Source organism: Harpia harpyja, chromosome 1 (genome assembly GCF_026419915.1).
Source record: "Harpia harpyja isolate bHarHar1 chromosome 1, bHarHar1 primary haplotype, whole genome shotgun sequence".
Classification (NCBI taxonomy): Eukaryota; Metazoa; Chordata; class Aves; order Accipitriformes; family Accipitridae; genus Harpia; species Harpia harpyja.
In genome coordinates, this window is record NC_068940.1 from 26933565 (window position 1) to 26959037 (window position 25473).

General features: G+C 41.9%; 1 long non-coding RNA gene across 1 annotated transcript; it reads right to left on the bottom strand.

Annotated features, from left to right (window-relative positions):
- Positions 1-1740: 1740 nt before the first annotated feature.
- On the bottom strand, positions 1741-23608 carry LOC128139390 (uncharacterized). The gene is made up of 3 exons (XR_008234366.1): positions 23316-23608; positions 21980-22129; positions 1741-3306 (listed from the first exon to the last, which is right to left on the bottom strand). It is a non-coding gene; the product is annotated as an uncharacterized LOC128139390 (long non-coding RNA).
- Positions 23609-25473: the final 1865 nt, after the last annotated feature.

Below are 25473 nucleotides of genomic sequence, written 5' to 3' on the forward strand. Positions count from 1 at the left end.
AAGAAGGGTTACTACAGATTTGGCAATTAAGCAGCAGTGCACAAGAGGACCCAGATATGAGGCTGTGTTCTGACATGCTGAAGCAAAATTGTGCTTTCTACATTTGTGAAGCCTCAGCTGTAATAATACAAAAGAATGTCAACTCATGGAAAACAAAATTCAAATTAGGCAATGTTCTCCTTTTCCTAGAAACCACTCGTAGAAACCGTGCCCAAGTCTAATTTAGAGAGTTGTCTGTGTAATGGTGCAGGCTGGAAGGTACACTTCCAGCTACAAACTGCCCATGTCCTAAAGCAATCCAACATTCAGGAGATGGGCTTATCTGTAAGGAAAAAGTTGGAACATCCAAAGGTTTTAAGCGTGTGTATGAAAGAATCAAATACATGTGAAATATCACGTAGTAAAATCCTTTGTGTTTAATTTGCAATGCAGCCTTGCACATCTCAGGCATAATGAATTACTTCCTGTCTGTCCTTTTATGTAGTAAGGGCTTTATTACTTTCATCTACAGCTTGGCTATTCACCGGTATTTTTTCAGTGAAGTCCTAAAAACAGGGAGAGAAAATAATCTATTCATTAACTCCAGCCATTGTAGAGTAGTGTCGGTCTCTGACCTCAGTCTAGACGAGGGGTAGTAGCTGGAAAGAGGTTACATCAGGTCGGTCATTTGGGCTCTTTGCTCAAAGTGTTGGGCTAAACAGCTGCTCACAGGATTACTCACAAACAAGACTGTAAAAAGACGACATTCAAAAGGTAATCTGCATACTATTTTAGGAACAAAACTAAACCCCCCAATTTTGAATCATCTGTAGTGCTCGTTACACTGCCTTTGCTCTGGCAACAGTCTCAAAGTTAATGACCTTTTTTTATTCCAGATTTTCACACACCATTTCAACTATAGTGTTAGTAATTTTACCTTTGATGCTCTTTTTAGCTGCTCACCAGTTCTGGCAGCCATCTTCTGGGAATTCTGAGATCTGGCTGCAAATTACAACGCTACCGGCAGACTGCTCAGAAAGAAAGCGTGGTCAAGGAATGCGGCATTAGACTATGTTCTTGACAGAGATTTTTCGATAGGTTTTGACTTAGGTTGGGCTAAACACTTCACTCTCTTTCCTTGACTGGAGCCAACATTTCTATGATTAGATGCCTCAAGGAACTGTGCTACACTGAAAAAAAAAAAAAAGCATGGTTCTTTGATGCACAGAAAAAAAAGAAAAAACTGTCATGTTGGCTGAGACTCGTTAATAGTTCTACTTTTCAATTTTTTATAACTTTGCTGTGTGTTTTGGGAAAATGGGACATGAGAAAAAAAGCATCAAGGCAAAGCTAGTGGCACTGTGTTCAGTGTCTGCTTTTTAGACTAACAAGTTTGTTGTGACAAAACAATGAAAAGTTTATACTGAGATCAGAACATCTTGGCCTCTAGTCATCTGAACACTGATGCTGGTCTCTTCTGTCAGGTGGCTGGAGATAGGACGAGAAGAAACGGCCTCAAGTTGAGGCAAGGGAGATTTAGGTTAGATATTAGGAAAAATTTTTTTACTGAGAGGGTTGTCAGACATTGGAACAGGCTGCCCAGGGAAGTGGTTGAGTCACCATCCCCGGAGGTATTCAAAAAGCGAGTGGACAGGGTATTTCAGGACATGGTTTAGTGGGCATGGTTGATGGTTGGACTCGATGATCTTGAAGGTCTTTTCCAACCTAAATGTTTCTACGATTCTATGATTCTATGTATTGAATTTACAGGCTATGTATATACACACCGAAAGTATAAGATAGATTGTAAAATAGAATAAAGATGTGTTCTGTACAATAACCTCAACTGGACTGCAAGATTTACAGCTAGATTTATGTAAGCAAGAACCTCCATTAAACCATGGCCTTATATGATCTCTACCATCAGCATCCAGAAATTTATAAACTAGGCTACACTCTGTCATCTGAGGACCTTCCAGTAGAGCATGAAGCAACTTGACTAACATCTGTCACAACTTTTTCTTCTCATACTCTTAAATCTTGCATACTGGTGTCATGAAGCCATCAACAAGGTAGAATACAGAAGTTTTTTCAGGCTTAGGTTCTCTGTATAATCCATGGAGACGGATACGTGCCTAAGGGATCCATACAAGCCAGCTGGCTGGCTCTGCCAGGCAGCTAGCTTACCTAACCAAAAAGGAAAAAAAAAGCAGAGATGTCTGTCTTACATTTTGCCCTCTTTAGAGCCTGGATGCCTTTCCCTAACGAAGAGGAAGGTGCCTGGCTCCCTTCAGGCTCCTGCATCCTTTCCCAGGGTCCGGTGCCGAAGGCAGTATCTCACAGAAAAAAGAGGACAGAAATAGATTGTATGTGACAACTCAGTTACTGAACCGGGAGCTTCTGGTTCAGTTCTCTCTTGTTATACCTCTTATGAAGGAAAATGTTTTGACCATCCAGCTCCAGAAATCCCCAAAGAAATACAAGCCTTACCAAAGCGGAGTGTGTTATATTGCATTGGAGATGAAGGCTCTGTAAAAGGATATATTTTGCTAAAACAACCTTTTCTCAACTTCTTCTTGGGAAGAAGCTGGAGCATTCATAATTTTTGGGGGTGCAATAACTGGGAAGCCACGAGGCTGCAGCATTCTGGTGTAAAAGACTGTGGGGCACACTCTGTTTCTTCTCTTACACTAGTTCCGCTTCATGTGAAACTACTGGAGAGAGAATAAACATGCCTCTCACCTACGGATTTGGGTACCTGCTTGGGCAGAAAGAAACTGCAGGTCACTATCCACATTTCAATGGGGATGCAGCTGAAGCTGAGTCTTTTGAATCCTGGTCAAGTGCTCCAGTGAACACCTCTCCTACTTGTCCAATATTTTAAGTAGTTCTTCTCTCCTGATATCATACCCTGCACCCTGATGTTTTTTTAGAGAACATTCATACTCCTTTTCCTAACAATGCCCTTTGAATAGTCTTCTGTCTGTTAACCTTTCTTTTTCTCATAATTCTAATAGACCTTCTTTCCAGCATCCGTTCCAGCTTGAATTAATTTTTCTCTGACATAGGTAAGCAGAAGTGAGACATTATCAACACAAGCTTCTTCTCCTGCTAGAAGTGTTCTGGGATTACTATTTTTTTAATGATAGAGAATCAGGACCTTGTTTATTTCAGGTTGGACTACATCAAATAATGGAGCATGCTACATTTATTGAATTGGATTTCTTTTATCTGGGGCATCTCCAATGTCATCTGTTTTGCAAAAGGTCGCCTGAATGAGTAAAGCTTCAGTGTGGTTGCGATTTGCTTCACGTATCTGCCAAGACCCTAGAAAATAAAAATATGAATTATGTTAGAGGAAGGCCAAGTATTTGTAGCAACTTCTGATGAAACTCATGGCAGAAATATGCCTTTCATTAATAACTTTTTATTTTTCCTAGTTGTAGCATTTTCCATAGGTTACATCTGGTATTTTTCAATTAAATCAAAAATAAAACCCAACCATCTTACTTCTCACAGATGTTTTCTCTTACCACATGCTTATATTTTTGTTCTGCCTGTCTTCCCCACCTCTCTGTTGATCTTTATGCTTATTCTTGGCTCTTACTTTAGCTTGGTCCGGTCCTTCAAGCACTCCTGCATGTGCTTGACATTAGGGCCCCACCAAAGTAGAAACATAAATACCAATGTGGCTGGAGCACTGGACTAGAAATATTTTTAGGATATAGGATGTACTTCTGCTTCATAAACCTTCCCACAAAGTAGAACCTCACTCTATCCTGAGTGCCTGCATGGGGTTGAAAAATAAATTATTTTATAAATAACCTCAAAAGAAGAAAGAATTCTTGCCTGCTTCTCAATGTAGGAACTGCTTTTCTCAGTTACCAAGCAGAGTGCCTGGTAAAAGTAGCTGGTTCCCACCATGTTGAATGGGCAGAGCAAGAAATTTCACAAATTTATGGACTTGCTCTAAAAATGTTGTATGCAGATGCATTGGAAATGAGGCGCGGATTTTGAACATTAACGTTTGTATCAACAACAAATAATTACTGGCAAACCTTGAAATGCCTTTTAACAAAAATAAGAAGATATACAGCCTTCAGCAAGCACAAAGATCAGCTAAAAGAAATGCATCTGTGTTTGTCGTTTCAAAACATTAAGGAAGATGCTGATTCCAGAGAGATGTATCAAGCATCATCTTAACCTGAACGCTACACTTCAGTGCAAAACTAACGCAATGGGATTACTATTTTAATTTGTCAACAGTTAAAGCACTCGGAATAGTAGTAGCAATAATAACAGTAGTATTCCCGTGTCTTGTAGTTAGTGAGATGCAGGACTTGTTGGAGTGCTATTGTGCAAAGTTTACATACTAACTGTAAGAAAAAAACATCTAAAGACCACTTGGAATTGTACTTTAATTCCTCTACAGCCTTTACAGGCTGGGAATTTATCTAGACAGAGTGAGGGGTTTTGCTCTTAAGGAAATTCACTGCTGAGCCTCTCTCAGTGCTGTTAAATAGGGCAAAATTTCAATCACTAAAGCAACTCTGTGTCCTTTCTGCCAGGCACACACCTGCCCCTGAGCCTTTTTTCTGCCTCTGCTGTCTGCTGAAATGGAAAGATATTTGTGTGCTGTTGAAAAAATAAAAAAGGAGGAATTTTCTGATGTGAGAAGTGATGAAGATCACTTAAATGTATATTAGGGGCTAGCTTCTGCCTTTAACATCAGAGTCCATTTACACTAGGATAAAAAGGGTACTGCAGTTAATTTAGGCCTCTGGGAAATATTTCAGCTGTCTATAAATAAACACTTTGTGGCCTTTTTAGTACTCTTCAGTGTCTTGTATGCAGTCTATCTCTGTGACACCTCTATGTAAGGTAATGGAGAAAAATGATCATTCTGCAAATAAATTCCTTCTATACTAACTTTTATTTTATTTCCCCTTAGTCAAGCATAAACCTTCACCTGAAGTTGTCAGATGTGATTATTGATCTGGGTTTGACAGCATAACTCTAGCCAAACAGTCCAGGAATAACTAAAAAAATTTAGTCTTTCCTTTTCCTTGCTTTTAATTTAAATTTGATTTTAAAGAAGAGTAGCAAAGAATGGAGAAAAATGTAGCAAACTACTGAGGCTAAAGCTTATTATCAAAGCAGAATCATGGTGGTTTTATGGCTCAGAAGCCCAGGAGCTCTCCTGGAAGAGGAGTGTACATGTGGCCGTAGACCTCTCCGCACCTGGAGGGTTTGACATACTGTGCTGATTGAGAAAAGACAAAAAGACAAAGGACACTAAAATTGGAGCAAAATCGGAGCACTGCCAATGCTGAAGGAGGTCTGGCAGGAGTATCCTTCACCATGATCTGGTGACTTGCCCTGTACATCGGAGGAGGCTGATGTCCCTTCCCTATCTTCTCTACTTTTGTCAATACTTGCACAATCAAAATTGTGTGTTCTGAAAGTTTTATTCATGAAGTTGTGTGCCTTGGTTTAGTGGCAGGCTGTAGTCTTGTTTTGACACATGGCCTTCTGTAGTAAGGAAAATATTAAGTTTAGTATAAAGAGGAAAGACTCATCTTTTTCGAAAGCACTGTGGACATCCTGAAGGCTTATTTATTAACTGCTATTTTTATTGCAACTATTGCAAACTCCAAAGCTTTTACTTCATTGATTTCTGAGGGAATTTGCTTGAGTAAAATAGATGATGATGCTTGAATAAAGACGTGATATGAATCCCACATTTCTAACGTGAGGCAGAGCTGGCTCAAGGCTTTGCAGAAGTAGAATCAGAGAATCACAGAACCATTTAGGCTGGAAAAGACCATAAGATCATTAAGTCCAACTGTGAACCTAACACTGCCAAGTCCAACACTAAACCGTGTCCCTAAGCACCACATCTATATGTCTTTTAAACACCTCCAGGGATGGTGACTCAACCACTTCTCTGGGCAGCCTGTTCCAATTCCTGATAACTCTTTTGGTGAAGAAATTTTTCACAATATCCAATCTAAACCTCCCCTGGCACAACTTGAGGCCGTTTCCTCTCGTCCTATCACTAGTTACTCGATAGAAGAGACCAACCCCACCTCGCTACAACCCCCCTTCAGGTAGTTGCAGAGAGCGATAAGGTCTCCCCTCAGCCTCCTTTTCTCCAGGCTGAACAACCCCAGTTCCCTCAGCCGCTCCTCATCAGACTTGTGCTCCGGACCCTTCACCACCTTCGTTGCCCTTCTCTGGACACGCTCCAGCCCCTCCATGTCTTTTCCGTAGTGAGGGGCCCAAAACCGAACACGGTCCTCGAGGTGTCACCTCACCAGTGCCCAGTACAGGGGGACGATCACCGCCCTGCTCCTGCTGGCCACGCTATTCCTGACACAGGCCAGGATGCCGCTGGCCTTCTTGGCCACCTGGGCACACTGCCGGCTCATCTTCAGCCGGCTGTTGACCATCACCCCCAGGTCCTTTTCTGCCGGGCAGCATTCCAGCTGCTCTGTAGAATATCCGTTGACTAGGGATGAAGGAACAGAAAGATCCAGTGTGAATTTTGGGGATCTGATTCACCCTTCATGACGCCTTCCCTCAGCTAATCAGCCATAAACAGGAGAAGGAGCCTTGCGTTGGCAAATAAGAGCAGTTGTACTAGGTTGATCCAAAAGTCCAACAATCTGTATCTTATTTGTGAGAATGACCAAAACTAGGAAAAATTGACCAAAACTTAGGGCAGAGGAGAAAACAGGGCAAGCATATTGCAACCCAGAAGGCCAGAGGCTTGGTGGGCAGCTGGCAGCACCGGCGTCTCGGGACATGTCTGGCCCAGCCTTGGCAGGAGCTGGTTTTAGCCGTGGCCGCAATTGCCTGGTGGCCACGTGCCTCTGCCCTCCCTGTGCTGGCTTCGCTCTGGGAATGCCTGGGGCGGGGGGCTGGCATCCCTACCTAGTCCCTGCTGGAAAAAACCCAGCCCCTCCGGGATAACGGGGCTGGGGAGGGCAGCGTGCGGCAACTAAAGTTTGCCTGGGAAGCAGGGAGAAGGAGGCAGGCTGTGATAGGAAAACTTATGAAAATAGCCCAGAGGGGACCCCAAGACTGAGGAGAGAGGGACACCCCCGTCACGGACATCGCACCGCGCCCAGCTGAGACCTGAGGATGCTGATGACTTGTTCTGACCCCCACCATTCATCTGGAGGAAGGCTCAAGTCTTTATTTTGGCACCCGGAGGGACATCAGAAGGGTGAACACAACACCAGAGAAAAGGGGTAGGTTTCAATAAGTTTTCTTGTATAACAATTTTAACGGCATTATTAATGAGGCTTTCTTATATTAACTACATAATTTTTACAAATAGACTGTTAAAACATTAACTGGGCTAACAATAAATTCTTGGTTCCACATATATGCCTATAACGAGATGTTGATTGCAACAGCATGCCGTTTCCCCAAATTCTCTCCCAGCATTCCACAGCTTATGACTTAGGGACCACCTGAGCCAGATGTGGTGACTTGATACTCGATAACTTTCAGTTTATTAATTTTCTCCCCCCCCCCAGAATTGTCCAGTTGACTCTTAACTCAGAGAAACTTCCAACATTCACACCATCTGACGGAAAGGTGTTTGGAAGGTGAGCTACACGATGGATGAGAAATTGGCTCCATGTGTTTGTTGTGAACTTGCCACCAGCTCGCTTTGTCTGATGCCTCTCTAGGTACCCTACTAGTGGTTCCTTCTTCGTCTGCCACCGGCTGACCTCCTTTCCCCTATCTCCAGGGCTTTTGGTTTATACCCTGTCTCCCATCCAGGCCTCTTTTAGGACCTCGGTGCTTCCTCGCGCCGGGCACAGCCGTCTTGGCTTCCCTTCCCATCCTTCCCTAGAAGATGCAGGAGGGTTTGCTCTGCAGATATCTGCGCCTCCTGCAGCTGGTCTGTTATTAAAAAGCTGCCTTGCAAAAATGACTGGCACGTCTGAGATCCCTGTTGCTATTTTTAGCGGGGAGCTCAAGCCTTAAGATGTCATGGAAAATGACCTTCCCAAGAAAAACAGCATTGGTAGATTAGCATAGTAAAGTGGGAATAACTCCTGCTTTCAGGGAACCTGTTTGGATGACAGAAGCCTTAGAGTTTCTGGATACATGAAATACCAGAGGAAATCATAAAATCTGTTAAAAATTTGCCATTTTCCAAGATGAAGTGCTCAATTTATTCAATTACAGGACATTTTTGAGAGGCTTTAAATACAGAAAAGGCGCAAATTGTATAACATATTTCTCGCCAAAGCTGGCTTCTAAAAACCAGCTTCTGCGAAGCAAAAGCAGGGACTTAAATTCAGATTGCCTGAGCCAATGCACTGACCGTAGAGCCACTGAGGAGAAGAGAGTGGAAGTGGAGAAAAATAGCAGCCGCCGCTGTCCTCCGAGCAGATAACCAGCCATTAAACGCACTTAGGCAGTGCCTGTTCACAGGGTCCCTCTGGCAAAATAGTGGCCAAGTACCTGTCTAACGGCTGCTAACCAGGTTTATGCATTAATAGGTTTTGAGAGGCTCTGCCCTGTCAAGACTGAGACAATTCTAAGTTTGCTCACAAGCAGAAGTCCGTGCATAATATGAATATTAAAAAAAAAAAAAAAAAAAGTAACTTTGAGGGAGTTAGGCGTGAGCAGAGCACAGCTTTTTGAGGACTGGTCTTAGATATCTAAATCCTGTCCAAGTAGTTATGTGGGTCTGCTTGTAAACATCTTTTTCCAGCCTTCTAGAGTGGTAGGAGAAAGGAGAAATCATAATTCTGTGTAATAATGAGGACTAATTATGTGTTTCTTATAGAAGTGAAGAAAGAAGAGTCACTTTTTAAAGACACGAAGATTTCAGGAAGTGCATTGTGCCAATTAGATTTAGTAGTACCATTAGGAAATAAAATTGTGTTATTCAATTATCAGTCACATTTGTAGCCATTAGTTCCCCTGGAAACTTGTCAAAGCTTTAGAGTACAGCTGTCAAGGCAAAAAACTGCAGAAATGGAATACTTTAAAAACAATTTGCAATTGACCTTTAAATGTTATTTTCATCAATGAAACTAACAATGTGGAAGATTTCTCAGAATAAATATCTTATGCCTGACTAAAATTATATAGTATTCTGCTTGTGTTTTACTTGATATACCTACATATATATATTTTTTAATTGATAGGCATACATATGTACATATATTATATGTAGATATTACATTAGATCCTTCTTTTACCAGCAGTAGGTTTCCAAAAATTCATTTTGGACAAAATTAGGACATAAATATTAGAAACAGGGGCATTCATGTCTCTTGCTCCAGGTCTAATAATGATCTTAGCAAGAATGAAGATGAAATTTCTCCCCTAGATGTTTAGTAGTACACAATCAGATAGCTGAACTACAGATTTTGTTTTGTTCGTTTGCTGCCCTCCTCTGATGCACCAGGTGCTGGCCACTGCCAGAGGTAGGATTTCAGACTTGAACTGAAATATATTTCATGTAATCTTGCAACTGCTTGGTTCCCACGCAGCAAAAACACAGTAATGGGAGACTGAATAAATAATTTAATCTGAGGTTTACTATGCTCAAATAAATGAGAGTTTCATGCATGGAGGAAAGACTGGCTCCCAAGTGCATCACCTATGATGTACACAGGACATACGTAACATAAATATGTTTTTATACAAGATAAACGTAATTCACAACTTTTTTTCTACTTCAGCAAGCAAATGAAAGGCTAGAAATTTTGCAGGTATTGACTGCTAATTAAAATTGGTTTGTACATGATTTTAGGGACTAGTGTAACATTACAGCAGGAAACATTCAACAAAAGTTGCTATTTTATAATCCTAAGGAGTTTCAGTACTGTGAAAAAATCTGTACTGTCCTTAAATCTGTTCTCCTTTTCCTACTTTTACTCAGGACTTCTCCTTTCCACACCTATCTTGTTTCTGTGTGTGGTATCAGAAAAAAATACACATAGCTTTTCTAATTGTATCTTTACTGAAACACTAAGAAGAAAGTTCAGGTCCTTAGTACTTTAGGATAATAATCTAAATTGCCTGGTAGAGCCTTTATTCCAGCTTGGGTTCAAAATGCAGCCATGACTTACCAGTCAAACAATTAAAAAAAAAAAAGCTTATGACACTCTCACTCAAATACAGAACAGTGGTTGCATTTTTTAATAGCATCATCATTTGCTATTGATTATTCCCAGGGAACACCAGTCTAATAGGCAGTGTCCATCTTCTCACCTCTGTGTGCGTGTGGCTTAGATACATTTAAATACATGCTACAAGGGGAACACGCTGTGGGGAACAACACTGCAATGAACACAGGTTCTTCAACTCTACTGATAAATGTGACAAAGAGTATTTTACAATTCATGTTTCAAAAACATCTAGTAAAACGTAATAAAAGAAAAAGTAAGGATAATAAAAGCGTAGGCACATGATGTTACCAATTTAATGATGTTCATTCCTTTTATTAGCAGCAATCCCACAGATGCCTGAGGAAGCACATTTGCCTTTGTTAAAACAAATCCATTCCAGAAACTGTTCTGACATCCATCATTAAAGCATTTTATGAGAGTAGTCTTTCTTACTGTATTATTAAACCATTCATTAACATGGATAGATAAAAACTCCATTCCACTGAGAATCTGCCATGGCATTACAGAAATGTACCCTGCTTGGCAATGATGAGATATGCTGTGACAGGAAAACAATAACACAATGCAACTTAACATTAGGATTTCAAATTGTGGAATTTTTCTATTGTGTTACTTAGACTATATACCAAAGTCAATTTTCTCTTACAACAAATAAATAAATAAATGGATTCCATTTGTACCAGAATTGAATTTTGGCAGTGCAGTCTACGAAATGATTGCTAAAACATGACAGAAAACAAAGATGGAAAACTCTTAGTATAGCACTCACTGTACTGACTCCATGTCATTTTAAGTTCCTGATACATTTCTTAAATGTGCCTGGACAGCCTGAACCGTATCTCCGTTACTGAGCAAATCGCAAATGACTGTACTTAAAACACCTGAAACTGCACAGGGTTCAGTGAGCAATGTATTTAAGCATGAAGGAGGACATCAACAGCCTCTTCTTTGTTCAATACACTACAGGGAAAACTATATTTTCAAAACTTGACTTTATAGGTAAGTTCTCATACTATTACTGCAGTGTTTAAGCACCTCACAGCCTTCATCATCTCTTGTAGTGTCCCTGCGAGATACAATAACACACCTTGGAAACTGAGATAAATCAGAATCACTGAATCAGACAATCACCGAGTCTGGAAAGACCTCTGAATATTCTTTAGTCCAAACCCCCAGCTCAAAACAGAGCCACCTACAGCAGGTTGCTCAGGATCATGTCCAGTCAGCTTTTGATATCTCCACGGACGGAGACTCCACAACCTCTCTGGACTACCTGTTCCAGTGCTTACTCAGCCTCACAGTAAAAAAGTGTTTTTCTTAGGTTTAAGTAGAATTTCCTGTGTGTCAGTTTGTGCCCATTGCCTCTTGTCCTGTCACTGGGCACTAGAGAAAAGTCTGGCTCCATCATGTCTACATCCTCCTTTCAGGTATTTATATACATTGATGAGATCCCCCCCAAACCATCTCTTCTTCAGGCTGAACAGTCCCAGCTCTCTCACCTTCTCCTCATATGAGAGATGCTCCAGTCCCTTAATCACCTTTGTGGCTCTTCAGTCTTGCTCCAGTAAGTCCGTGTCTTTCTTGTACTGGGGAGCCCAGAAGTGAACCCAGCACTCCAGCTGTGGCCTCACCAGTGCTGAGCAGAGGGAAAGGATCATCCCCACCAACCTGCTGGCAATGGTCTTCCTAATGCAGCCCAGGGTGCTGTTGGCTTTGTTTGCTTCAAAGGCACACTGCCGGTTTGTGCTCAACTTCTTGTCCACCAGGTCCTTCTCTGCCAAGCTGCTTTCCAGACGGTTGGCCCCTAGCCTGTACTAGTGCATGGGGTTATTCCTCCCCAGGTGTAGGACATGGCATTTTCCTTTGTTGGACTCCAGGAGGTTCCTCTCGAGGTTCCTGACAAGCTGCTTCTGTGATGTGCAAGCCTGTGTACTATTAACCACTGCTCCCAATTTTGTGTTATCTGCAAGCCTGACAAGTGTGCGCTCAGTCCCATCATCCAGGTCAGTAATGAAGAGGTTAAACAGTATCGGACCCACTATTGACCCTGGGACCCACCACTAGTGACTGGTCTCCTGCTGGACTTCGTGCCACGGATCACTACCCTTTCAGCTCAGCAGTTCAGCCAGTTTTCAATCCACCTCGCTGTCTACTCGTCTGACTTGTACTTCATCAGCTTGTCTATGAGGGTGTTACGGGATACATTGCCAAAAGCCTTACTAAAGCTGAAGTAAACCAAGTTTGTAAAAGCTAAGCTTATTTCAAAAGACTTCTAAAAGCAGACACATGATTCAGTAGTACCTGATGAAAACAAAATCAAGAGTCTAGGGGTTTCGACAACTTCTATCAAACATTGCTAACTATTCCATAAAGACTCGGTCTTTAGTTACAAAAAGATTCTGTAAGATCTAATATTTGTCATATTATAGCATCTTAAAATTTAAACAATTCACAGTGTTTAACAGATTTTTAGCTGAATTACTGCTTGCAGAATCCTTAGGAGAACATCTTGCATTTTCATTGAAAACACTGAAAATAACATCCACGCATAACAGGCATCAGATTTATCATCATTTGAGGGACAATTCTTGCAATAATTTTCAGAGGATTGATGAGTTAGTCAGCAGACAGATTCAAAAGGGAAGGCTAAAGTGCATATATTAGACTGCATAGAATTGTAGAGAACAATACATTATCTTTTAAATTTTCATTTGTATACTGATGCCAAGTTTACCAAGTATCATTATAGTAATCTTTCTCACTGTTTACAAAATGTAGGACATGTACAGTAGTAAAAGCCTCTTGTCACTGCAGTAGAATTTTGCTTCTGGCAAGACTGTAACTCCATTTTATATCCTTAAGTTAGCACTGTATGTTTAATACACAGCTTTCTCCAGCTTAAAAAGATCTTCAGGTCAACTTATTAAAAACCTGAAACTCTACATCTGAAATGGCCACAGACATTATAACACCAATACATTACTGTGATCCACGTAGCCTATTATCATTCTGATAATATTATCTGCAAAAATAAAGATATTTATATGCTTATATTTTACTTGGTTTTCCTGAAGTTGTCTAGAATAATGATATATAAAATATAAAATACTGCTAATTAAAAATTTGAATTTGCATTAAATTTATGGGGAATTATCTCCATTATACCAAAATTGCCTTTGAACTGTAAAAGCCATGTCACCCAGTTTAATGGTAGAAAAGTAGCAACTGGTACAGTTCCTGTAGTAGAACTGTTAATCTTAAATCTCAGAGAAAATACTACTACGGAATGTTTTTTTCTTTTTTTTTTTCAGCCAGAGGGATTTTTTTTGTGCAGTGAGGGACTGAAAATTTGATAAAATTGCCTCTGAGTACAAAGAAGTTTTTCACACATTTGAAAAAAAAGCAATAAAACTGAACTTGGTGTCGGATAGCTTTGATTTCTGATAGACTTACTCCACCGAGACTAAGCATCAGTTATCTAACCACAGCTGCCTAATCCGCACTGCCGCGGCCACGACTAGACTTCGTGCTCTATTAAAGCATAGTTTAGAAATCTAGCAGAGGCCATTTAAACTGCGAAGCTGCCAAGTATTACAATGGGAGCAGAATTGAAAAGCATACCAGCTGATGATCAACTAACCAATTGCTAAACAATTTACACTCCAGATCTCTCCACTGGAGCAATGACAGTTTCAAAAATTCCCTTCACAAAGACAGTCACGCCGCCAAACAACTCCCATTTGCAGAAAGTCAGTCCAGAGCTGCTGTACAGAAACTTTCTCTTTTAAAGCAGAAAGCCAATCTGAAGCTAGTCCTTCAACTTCAGGAGAGGTGGGAAATCGGAGCATTGAAAAGTTAACCTCAGAAATGATGGCTGTTGAAGCTCAGTTTGCAGGGGCGAGTTTCCAAGAAGGTAATCCAGTCTGTAACTGCGATGAATCTTCCCAGTGCTACAGATTTTTGGGTCCCCGCTCTCCGCTACGTGTCGGGTCACGTCCTGGGGCTGCATTACACGGGCATAGAGGTTGGGAGAGGAGCGGGGGGGACACGGCAGGGAGGCTGGCTCCTTGAAGCATGATTTGGGCTAGAAGGCACTCTTCCCTGCTGCCAGGCCATTCCCTGTCTGGAAATCAACTGGTAAGGTCCTTTTCAACTCTATCTTGTACATGGGGGACAGAGTGAGACCAGATGAGATGAAGGACGGCCGCAGCCCTCACTACAGTGTCAGCATACTGCCCACCACAGTGCAGTAATGACTCTTTCTCATTCCTGGACCCCATCGTCACCCAGATCCCCTCTGCTCTGGCCCCGAGGGCCGATGTCGTGGCACGACTGGCACGCATACAACTGAACAATTCCTCCCCAAAAGACGTCCCAAGGAGCTCTGGGTGGCGGCAGTGCCAGGCTTCCAGCAGGGCTCAGCCTTTGCAGCGTTTCTCCGTGAAGCTGCAAAGCTGCCAGGGTGCTTAAGTCTGAGGGAGCTTTAAGCGGAGCTGCCTTTTATCAGGGGAGGGGAGGAAAGGTCTCAGACCATGCCCAGGGCCTTACTCCAAGTCTGTTGGTCCAGCATTAGTAGCTTTTGCTCCTGTGAGGAACAGTACAGAGTACTTTCACAGATGTACGTCACCTTGGAAATGAGCACGTAGCTCCCAAAACCAGAGATCCCGTTTCCCCGCAACACAGTCCACATCCTCCAGTTCAAACACTGAAGTTATTAACCCTTTTGCTACTTCACAAAGTTGCCAGTGACCCCAAGCAAAGGCCTTCATGTTTCTAAACTAAAATGTTGCCGTGTGCCCTGTTTTCGGCTGGGATAGAGTTAATTTTCTTCCTAGTAGCTGGTACAGTGCTGTGGCTTGGATTTAGGATGAGAAGAATGTTGATAACACACTGATGGTTTAGTTGTTGCTGAGCAGTGCGTGCACTAAGCCAAGGATTTTTCAGCTTCTCATACTGCCCAGGCAGCAGAGGCTGGGGGTGCACAAGAAACTGGGAGGGGACACAGCCAGGGCAGCTGACCCAAAACTGGCCAAAGGGATATTCCATACCATATGATGTCATGCTGAACAACAAAAATGGGGGGAGTTGGCCAGGGGGGACTGGCTGGGCATCAGTCAGTGGGTGGTGAGGAATTGCACTGTGCATCACTTGTTTTGTATATTCTTTCATTATTATTATTATTATTATTGTTGTTGTTGTTGTTGTTATTTTCCTCTTCCTTTTCTGTCCTATTAAACTGTGTTTATCTCAACCCACGAGTTTTACCTTTTTTCTGATTCTCTCCCCCATCCCACTGCGGGGGAGAGAGCAAATGGCTGCATGATGTTTAGCTGCCTGCCGGGTTAAACCACAACACGATGTTATGTGCTTGGGCAAAAGACCAAGTTCTTCTATGGTGTGTCCTTCAAAGGGAATGGTGGTTGGAAGCAGTAATACATTACACAAGCAGCACCAAAGCCTGAAGGAGAGGGGCTCCATAAAGCTCAGAAGATTTAAAGGCACTCCAAAAGCAACACACTAGAGGACATCTAAAGTATTTTCTCTGGTCTACGGAGGGAAAAAACAACTAATTGGGATTTCTGCCAGCACTTAACAGCAGTCAAATGCTGGCATCAGACAGATTGCTATCCAGCATACAATGAGGTGAACTAAGCCTAGCCTGGGAAGGGGCGAACACATGACTCTGCAATGAACCTCCAGTTTTGGGAGGCTGAAGGGGGTTCCACTTCATAGGGTTGTCGTGTAGCTTACAGTGTGAAGCAGAGAGAGCCTGGCCCACCTGGGACGTCAGCGCACCTCGGAGGCTAACATGCTATACTTTGAGGACTTTGGTGAGTAATGTGGGAGATTCGGACGAAAGGAGGGAGGGCAAGGATAATGATGTATATCAATTGTTGGTACCCTCATCAACAGTCATATCAGAGGAACCAGGTTTAGGCACATACTACTGCTTCAGTGACCATCCAAATGGCTACGGAGGCATCCAGAATTGGAAAATTTCAACACAACACTATGGTCAATTCACAATACTGCAGTTAATTGTGGTTGACAGAGCTGAGATATAGTCTACAACACTGCAGGATATTACTGCAGTCAAACTGCATTACTGTTCTCATGGTCAAAGTACTCGAAGTCCTTGTTTGGCCCTCTTTTTTTTTTTTTTTTTTCCTGAATCCTGTAAAATCATTATGTTATTCATCCTCACAACACTGAGTAGAGGGGCATGTGATTACCCTCAGTGCTGATAAGCTGAGGCACAGGAAGGCCAGAAATCAATTTAAGCACCTAATTCTTAAAAGCTCCTTTCTACTCCAATGAGCATTTTTGTTTCCAGCAGTCATGCTACTCAGATGCTTAAAGTTTTGCTCTCGTACATGGACTGATCCTTTTTTGGCTATGCTAGTGCATCTTACTAGAACAGTATTTAGAGGCATGTTCAAGCACTCTGTGGCTGCCTTATTCTGTTCCTACTGCCTCATTGTTAGCGCATCCCTAGCATGGGGCTGCCCATGCCTACCCGCAGCCTCGGAGACAGCTAAACCAAAGAAGGAGAGCACTAGGCAGCACGGACAAGACTGTGCCACATTTGTCTGGCCTTCACTGTCCTTCCGTGCGATTGCAGGTGACTGTGCAATCTCAAACATTTTTATATGCTGCCACGCCACACCATAATGCATGCAACACATACCTGCTATTTCAGCAATGACAGGCTGTGTTACAGCACTCACTGTTGCAGACACTATGAGCTAAAAGATAGGCAGAAACATAATATTTACATCCCAGAGCCACAGAAGCACCCCATGGAAGAGCCTTAAGGCTAGTTGCTATGTCATGGATACACTCAGGCCAAGCCAGGCCAGGTCTACAAAGTTCAGGGCCACAGAATACTCTTTAGCCCTGTTTAGTGTATTGGTAGAGATGTCACTGCGGCTGAGCAATTGTCTCTAACTATAATATGGATCCTTAAGTTAAGTGTGCTCCAGCCAGTACAGCCAAGAGGCATGTCCCAGAAGGAACGGTCTCTCCTGCTCCCTTCCATTACGATAACGAACTGTTCAGTGTTGGGAATATTCTCGTAGAAAACCACTGATGTGGATTTGAACCTTCCTCAAGCACCGGAGGAAGTGGGATCTTTGATTTCTGTCTCCTAGTGAGAGGTGACTGCGTACCTCAAACTTAAGAGCTATGACATCAGGCAATATGGCACATAACTGATTCTCTCCAAAGAATTATTCTTAAGTGACTTGCTTAAGGCCACCTCAGATATCATGGTGCAGAGAACTAAACCAGACTCGTAGGTACATATGCCATCCACCCAGCTGCTCTTCTTTCTAACTTGCTGGAATTTGCCATGCAGTGCATATCAAACTAATACTCATCTTCTATTCAGTTCTATTTCTCACTCATTAATTTTCCATAAAGTCTGGAGAGTCTGTCTTACTAAAAGTCAGTGCTTTACAATAGGAATAATGGTCTCAGGAACCCCTCCTAAAACCTGCCACCCTTGCAATTCTTTTTTTAACCAGTGAAAGACACATTATTTGTATGACCTAAGGACTGGTGCCATGAAAAAGTAAGTCATGCCACTCGAAGCTTCTGCTCAATTTACCAGACATATGATCCAACTATCAGGACATATATATAGTAGGAAATGTCATGGAAGCAAGAAAAATGTTTGGCAAGATATGAAGACTAAGAGTATATACTACATCTTGAAATGAGACAGGGCAATTACTGTAAAGAATTTTCTGAAATAAAATGTACTAACTAAATAACGACTTTGCTAGATAATAACTACTTAGCAGAGTAATTTGAGAGAAAAAGGCCCATTTATATTTTCACAATTTAAATTAATTGGGTATTTAATTAACTTCTGTGAGACTGTGGTACTATGTTAAAAAATGCAGCTGGTCAATGCTTTCTCTGAAGATAGGGAAGTCCCTGAAGATCTGTAAATGTTAGTTATTGAGGGGTGATTAAGCACAACAATGAAATATTCAAGTACAGAAACTCTAAATAAATCAAATATCAAAGGCATAATGAGAAAAGATACAAATGAAATTTTATCGTGAAGAGCGAATTTTTAGTAAATACCACAAACTGATGAAGCTATGCGCAGCAGGGAGGCATCTCAGCCTGACCACAAGCTACCACTTATCATGACTGCCAGAAGCCATCATCAGCATGGCTCCATGTCCAAATAAACTTTTGGACTCAGGCAAGAATACACTGTCAGGCTTGTATTTCACCTCCCCAGATGAAAGTTAAAGCTGCTATCACGTCAAGCTTCCAGGCAGCTTCTGCCCAGACATTATTTCAGTCACACGGTGAATCCTGCTGCTCTGGATCTTCTTCCCAACAATGTCCCCCAACCAATAAACTTGACTCACGAAAAGATTACATGATACCCAAGGGGATGGCTCACTCATTGAAACGTTCAGAGCCTTGAACGGCAGTTTGGTTTGCTCTGAACATACACGCAGCACATGGCGAAAGAAACGTCGCAGAATCAACCATTGAATACCGTGAGGGAGAAGACCGACGGCTCGCCGCAGCTCCGGCCATCCCGGGTCAGCTAGTGAGGCAGCAAGGACAACCTTGCTGGGATAAAAGCAGCGGGAGACAGCGGGAGAGCAGAGCTGGTCCTCCTAGCTCAGGCGGGCAGTCACCACCTATTAATCACTTGCAGAGGGGCTTTCAGGCAGGTAACGAACCCGTGGGTGCCATCATTCAAGCCTGGTCACCAGCAGAGGAGCAGGGAAACCGGCAGCCCCAGCCCAGCCAGCAGCTAGTAACTTTGGGCCGTGCATTGATGAAGGGCAATAATTAATCTGAACACAAGGGAATAGCCAGCTGTTAAGTTGGACACGGCCAACCAACACACCACCACATCGTTCCAGGGCAAAAAAAGACACAATAAAATATACAGGCAGCTGAATACGGTAAAATGAAACAAGTAAGAGGTTCCTGTAAACGTGCAAATCTTGACGCAAGGACTTTCGATAAACGATAAAACACTAGGTAAGATTATAGCATTAACGGTGACTGCTTGTGCAACACTTCCATAACATGCTGTTCTTGTACTTGCCGAGCAACCTCCACCTTCCAGCCATCCCACCGGGAACCTCGGCTCTCGCTCGGCCAGACTAGCCACGGTTTTAGTGACACCGTGAGAAACGTAGCCTGGTTTAGGCACCTCTGCTTAGTCTGCTGTAGGCTCAGACGGGAGAACACACGAAGGCCTCCGAGGCTGGGATTGTATAGGACACACATCAGTGAATACTAATTAGAGCCTCTCCTTTGCAGCCACAGCCCACACGTTTGGGCAATGGCTTTGTCATACCAGCTTAAGCACCTGGTTTTCAGACATGGCTGACGGATGCTTAAATATTACATCTCAGGTAATTGCTTTTTGGGTCCTTTCCTTGGAAAGCCTGCTACCAAAATCCTCATGCGTCTTTGATGCGCTTGCGGATTTTCTCTGACTTAGAACAGAACAGTTGCATTTAAATTGATTTAAATATTTAATATCTGTCTTTCACAGAGTGAATAGTAATGCTCTCCAAACTTTCTTAGTTATGTACCCACAGGAGTGCTTTTTTCCGTCTCCCCTGTTGCTCTCAGCTAAATGTGAGAACCATGGATTGCTGGTAGCAAGTGTGTGAGCTTTTCCTTCTGACTTGTGAAGCTTCAGACACAATTCTTTGGTGTATACTGCTCTGCCTCACCTCTTCCTTCTTCTAAATGATATTGAAACTATTATCACTGCCTCTGTCGCCCCCTCCCTATTGTTCCTTTCTTCCCAAGCTCTTTTTTCCCCTGACAATTCAATTTTCTGAGTTTCTGCGGTATGAATTTAACCTTTCCTGTGGTTTTCTAGAATTTTCTCCAAAGGCCGTAAGGTCCTTTCTTACAGGTTCTTCCTGCTGCAATACAGAGAGTTCCCCAGGCTTATCTAATTAATGTGGCTTGCCTAAGATTGTAGCAATTTAGGCAAAATGAATGAAAATTTGTGTTAAATTACTAGAGCTCAGGGGCCTGCACTTCCAACTTTTTATTTGGGTAACTGACAGAGCCTAAAGAAGTACCATAAATGCCTCAGTGTTGCTCACCATGCGGTAGTATTTTAATCTTCAGACTTAAATCTATCCACAAAACGTCTTTTGCATTTTCCTTCTGCTTTTATCCAGCAGCCTCAAAGGGTTTTGCAAGAAACTGTACTAGTTTTGTGTCAGGGTGTTTCTCAGAGACAAATAAACACAAAAGTGCATGCAGTGAAGCTGATTTACCTCGGATGTGGAGATGGAAAGTGTAATAGACCTACACAAAATGTCACAGTCACCCTGCTCAGAGGAAGGCGCTGCCAAGTGCATCTTAGGATTTCTCTAACGAAAGGTAACATGCATCCTTCTTCAGCTGCGGAGAATGACGTGCCAGCCATCTGGCCCAAAGGCTGTCCAGTGTCTCCGACTGGTAAATCTGTCTGAACTGTGGGAAATGATGGACACTAACTGGCAAGGAAGATTTCCTCGCTGGCATACATCAGCCATCTCCTACTATTTTGAGAACTAAGTAGGACTTTGCTATGTTGTTTACACAGCTTGAAACAGAGTTTTTATTACTTTATGCTTTCCCTCTGACCAATACAAGGTTTGCTGGGACCCGATGTAACTTTCCAGGAACCACGTAATAAAATCAGAGCACTTGGGAATAACAGCTGTGAGTCCACTAGGTTGCCACTAGGTGTACTATCAGTATATGAAAACCAGTTACAAAAGACTGGTCTGGGCTTTTCTTTTTCTCCCTTTTAATCTGGAATGTATTCAGACCTCTGAGGAATTGTTAACTTTGATATCAGCTGTTTCCACAGCTGCTTCTACTTAGAAAAAGCTTGTAAAATCTGGACTGTGCCTTCAAAGGCATCCCAGTAAGAACTTGCAATACCACAACGGTGAAGAAAATGCAAAATACTCATTGAGCCACTGAAGCTCTGCAACCAACTCTTAACAGATTTTCACAAAACTAAGTTCTGTTTCAAGCAAGGAAGTGCCATGTTACTTCAGTCAGTGGCAGACTAAGAAAACCTATCTCACTAAGGTCTGCTGCCTCCTTTTTTCCCCCAATCACCATCCTACATTTCTTTTTGATGTAAAAAAAAATCAGTAAAAATTAATTAAAAGAGCTGCTAAAGCAGAAAAGAGTATTTTAGACATATGATCTTCTGAGTTCTCTCCAACAACATCATCTTAGGTAATGGCTTATCACGTAACATTTGCTTTATTTTCTCTTTAACAGTAGGGTATTTCCAAACTTGTGCATCCCATCTGTATCCATTTTCACAATGACTGAACAAATGCAATTAGTCTGCAGTCAGCCATGTAATGGTCTCCTACTACTACCACTAGGTATTTTTAGTCCATGGATTCTCTTATTTCTCAGCTATGCCTTCTTCCTCTTCCTAGCTTACATTTATTACCAGAGTTGCTTTTTTCCCTTCACTGCCATTCTGTGTTACTGAAAGAATCCTATATGCTTTACCTTTTCATATTTCTCTCATGGTCACCTCATTACAACATACAAATGGTTGAAAGAGGAGAAAATTTTTCAGTAAAATTATTGCAAAATTTGCCCTTTGTTTCTTCTCAAATTCTGTACTTCGCATTATTTCCTAGATCTGTACAGTCTGCCTTCTACCCAGACTCCCTTCTGCTGATTACTATGTTTTTACAAAGATACATGAACTGCTGGAGAAGAGAAAATCTCTATGTCAGCCTATTGAAAAAGGAGTTCTGTTTCCTTCTCCTACAACAGATTTTCAATGATCCACCCACCTCGCAGCAGAATGTGACATTGATTTTTTTGAAATCCAGATTGCAGTCCTCTTACGTGCTGAACAGAGCAGGGATGAACATGACTTTGTGTCTGCTCTTCTTTGCCTACGACACGCAAACCCGGCAGCCTTTCCGACTTTGCTTCAATCCCTTAAAAACAAAGACATGTCGCTGAATCTTCCTTCGTCTTTCAGAGTGATAAACATGACATGCTTTAAATTCTCTGAATTTGTCAACTGGTTTCTTCACCAAGCTAAATGTGATGTTTCTCTGCCTCTATCAATGATCTTGGCTTTCCTTAATGCTGCTTGTTGAACGGGCCCTTCTGTCTTTCAATGTCTTTAATACCTGATTTTGTGGTCCGATTTCATGCTGTGTATGCGGAACTTCCTATTTGTTGGGGGGGGGGTGTTCTATAAGGCAGTCGACTTTTCTTAATTTTACAATTAAGCAAAGTAATACTCTGAAAAATGGTGAATCCTCAGTTGTACCTTCTCAGCAGTGAAATACTTTTATCAGCTTTGTCTCTGATGTGGACAGTGCACATGCTGAAAGCCTTCTTTACAACAGAAAGATACACTGATTTAATTTAAACCAGGTTTTAAACCAATCTAGTTTAACTAATGTAAATTCTCATGTAGACCTTCTTACTTGGTATAGCATATGCAAATGTTTCATTGTCCTGAATTAAAAATAAAAGAAATTGGTTTAAGCTCAAACAGAAATGTCTGTCGTATTTATTTAAAACTGCATACCTAAACAGACTGGCGCAACTTTCTCATGGAGAAAAGGCTTTAAACTGTACACAGTAAGATAAGAAAAAAGTATATACAGTCCCCTAGAGTATTTTTTCCTCTGTACTGTCAGTTCCCCATCTTTTCCACACTCCTGTCTCTGATTGCAAGCAGTTTTTTAGTTGTTTCCCAAAACAGAAATTTGCATAAATTTCTCTGCATCTTCTGGGGACCTCAACTATCTCCAAAAATGTTCTTGTGCTTACACTTCCTATTCACCAGTTCCTGTTCCCCTTTTTACCCTGCTTTTTCCACACTGTCTCTGTGGATTGTACTGGCTCTAGAGCACTTTTCAACATTTAGATTACAACATCTCCCTTCAAAAATGTAACCAAGCTTCTAGGAATATCTTCAGAATATATATTTTTTTTCCCCCAACACATTCTTGCCTTTTAATAGAGAAAGAACCATTAAAAAGAAATATTCTGACAGTGAGTAGAAAATGAAATGGATTTCTACCTCTAGATTTGCCTAAGTTATATTCAGAGGCAGGATATACTGAAGAAGTTACAGAAATACAACAAGCCTGAATCTTTCATTACCTTAGAGAACAGCCAAGCTTAGCAGCAGTGATTTCATCTCTAAGTCCGAAATCTTCAGCTGGAAATACTTTCCTTGCTTCCTTTTGAACAAGCTCAGAAATCTTTTCTGCCTTCATCTCACTCCTCTTCCCAGCAAAAGAAATTCTTCTGGTTTCTCAGTCTGCTTATTTTCACTAGGCAATTCAGTTTGCACCCTCAGCTCTGGTTTGTGTGTGTGAACCACTTAAGCAGACCTGATAGGATGTTACTATTGTCTTTTTTTCCCCTTATGCATAGGCATATTTGCTATTACATTCCCTTCCCTTTGATATCAGATGAGTGAGGCTACATTAATTATTTATTCCTCTAGGCGACAAATGCTCTGTGTTCAATAGTTGATTGACCCGGTTATTTAAGCTCAATAGAGATGTTAGTTTTAGCTATTCCAGGGAGGACAAAGGAGAAAAGATACCTCAGCAAGAGTTCAAATATTTATAACAGATCATTTTCCTACTGCTTCTCACAGTGCTGCATACCTTTCACTTTATGAAACTCGACATTTAAAAAATCCTTTCATTCAGTGTTAGGAAATACTTTGACATCCAAACTGGCAGAATTCTTGGGTTAAGCATTCTCCTCCACTATTCTGCTGCTTCCCTGACTAGCACCAGTCACCAGAAAATGCTTCTTCTACTTAAACCCCTATTTGACAAGCTCCAGAAAGGAAAAAAAATGCATTGGGATGCTGGGCATTGCAAGAATATTCCAGTAAACTGGTTCTAAGGTTAGCTGCACCTATGGGATTAAGTCATTAGCTATTTACCATTAAATCATCCGTAATTCAAGCCAGCCTAAAGTAAGAGAGAAGAAAAATGTTTGCCTACAGAATTTAAATAGGTGGTTGCAAAATTTTCTAAAGTCAAAGTGCCAAAAGGAAATGGAAAACGCATGCAGATCTTCGGTCATTATTTATATTGGGTCTAAAGTTTCTTCTCACCCATTACGAGGCAGCTGCGAGACTGTTAGAAATTCACATCCTCTTGACTGAGGATCCAGCCTTGAAATAACTATGTTCTCAGGTTGGGGTCGTGGAAGGGGATCTTGGCTCAGGGAGGAATGTTACCTTTCATAATACATTCCTTTAAAGACATTTTAAGGATGTGTTCAAAATCAAGTTTCTCCTCCCACAAAATTCTGCACCTTCACTTCTGAAGTGAAAGGTGATCCTTCACTTTTTGGATCTTTTTCTTGACTATTAATTGCCCTTGCCTCTTTGAAAATGCTGCTTTCTTTTTGGCAAACCAGACATAGCCACCTAGGCTTGAGCATTAGCAAACTGTTAATCAGTTTATCACCGATACAATTCTCTTCCTCCCTCATCAAAACCAAAAATACTTCTGAAGGTCAGTGTGTATTATCTCTTTAATCAGAAGGTTTTATTTCACGTAAGGCTTCACTCATGTTTTATACAAACATAACAAGGTTCTACGCCACAGCTGTCTATCAGATATGACCACTGGACCAGAGGCAACTGAGCTCTACCCCGCAGGGTAAGTCAGGCACGGGATGTCTGAAGAGCATCCCCAGCTGACAGCTACATTCGTAGCACGGGGTTTGATTCACTTTTGGTCCATGATGCAGCGAATTGGGGTCAGTGCAGCACGCAGGCTCTCACGCAGCACTTCTCAGACGTTGCAGCAGCACCCCAAGGCCACCGCAGGAAGAGACGAGTCCTCCAGGCACAGGCTACCTTTGCTGGAGTCTCAGCATTTGCTGAGCAGATGTCCAGGGTAAAGCCCCTCACAGCTGAGGGGACAGCAGAGATGCCCAGGGGGGACAAGGAGTGTGGGCGACCGGCCACAGATGGAGTGGAAGCACTCGATGATTGGGCGAGATTTTTTGTTTGGGATTTTTCATTTTGTTTTTTCCCTACAGACTTGGGATTCATGAGATATAAGAAGTGCCCATGAGACTAAAAAGCAGCTAGATCATTTTCATATATATTTCATTTGCTGAGGGTGAGTTTGATGCAGCAGAACTTTATTCCAGCATTGTCTCCAAAGGACAAACAAGATTATGGGAACAGGAGGCAGGCAAAACAACAGGTATTTAACTAACGTATGGGACTGAGCAGAGCAAAGAAACAGGGCATTTCTTCCTGAATAACCTGTTGGTGGAG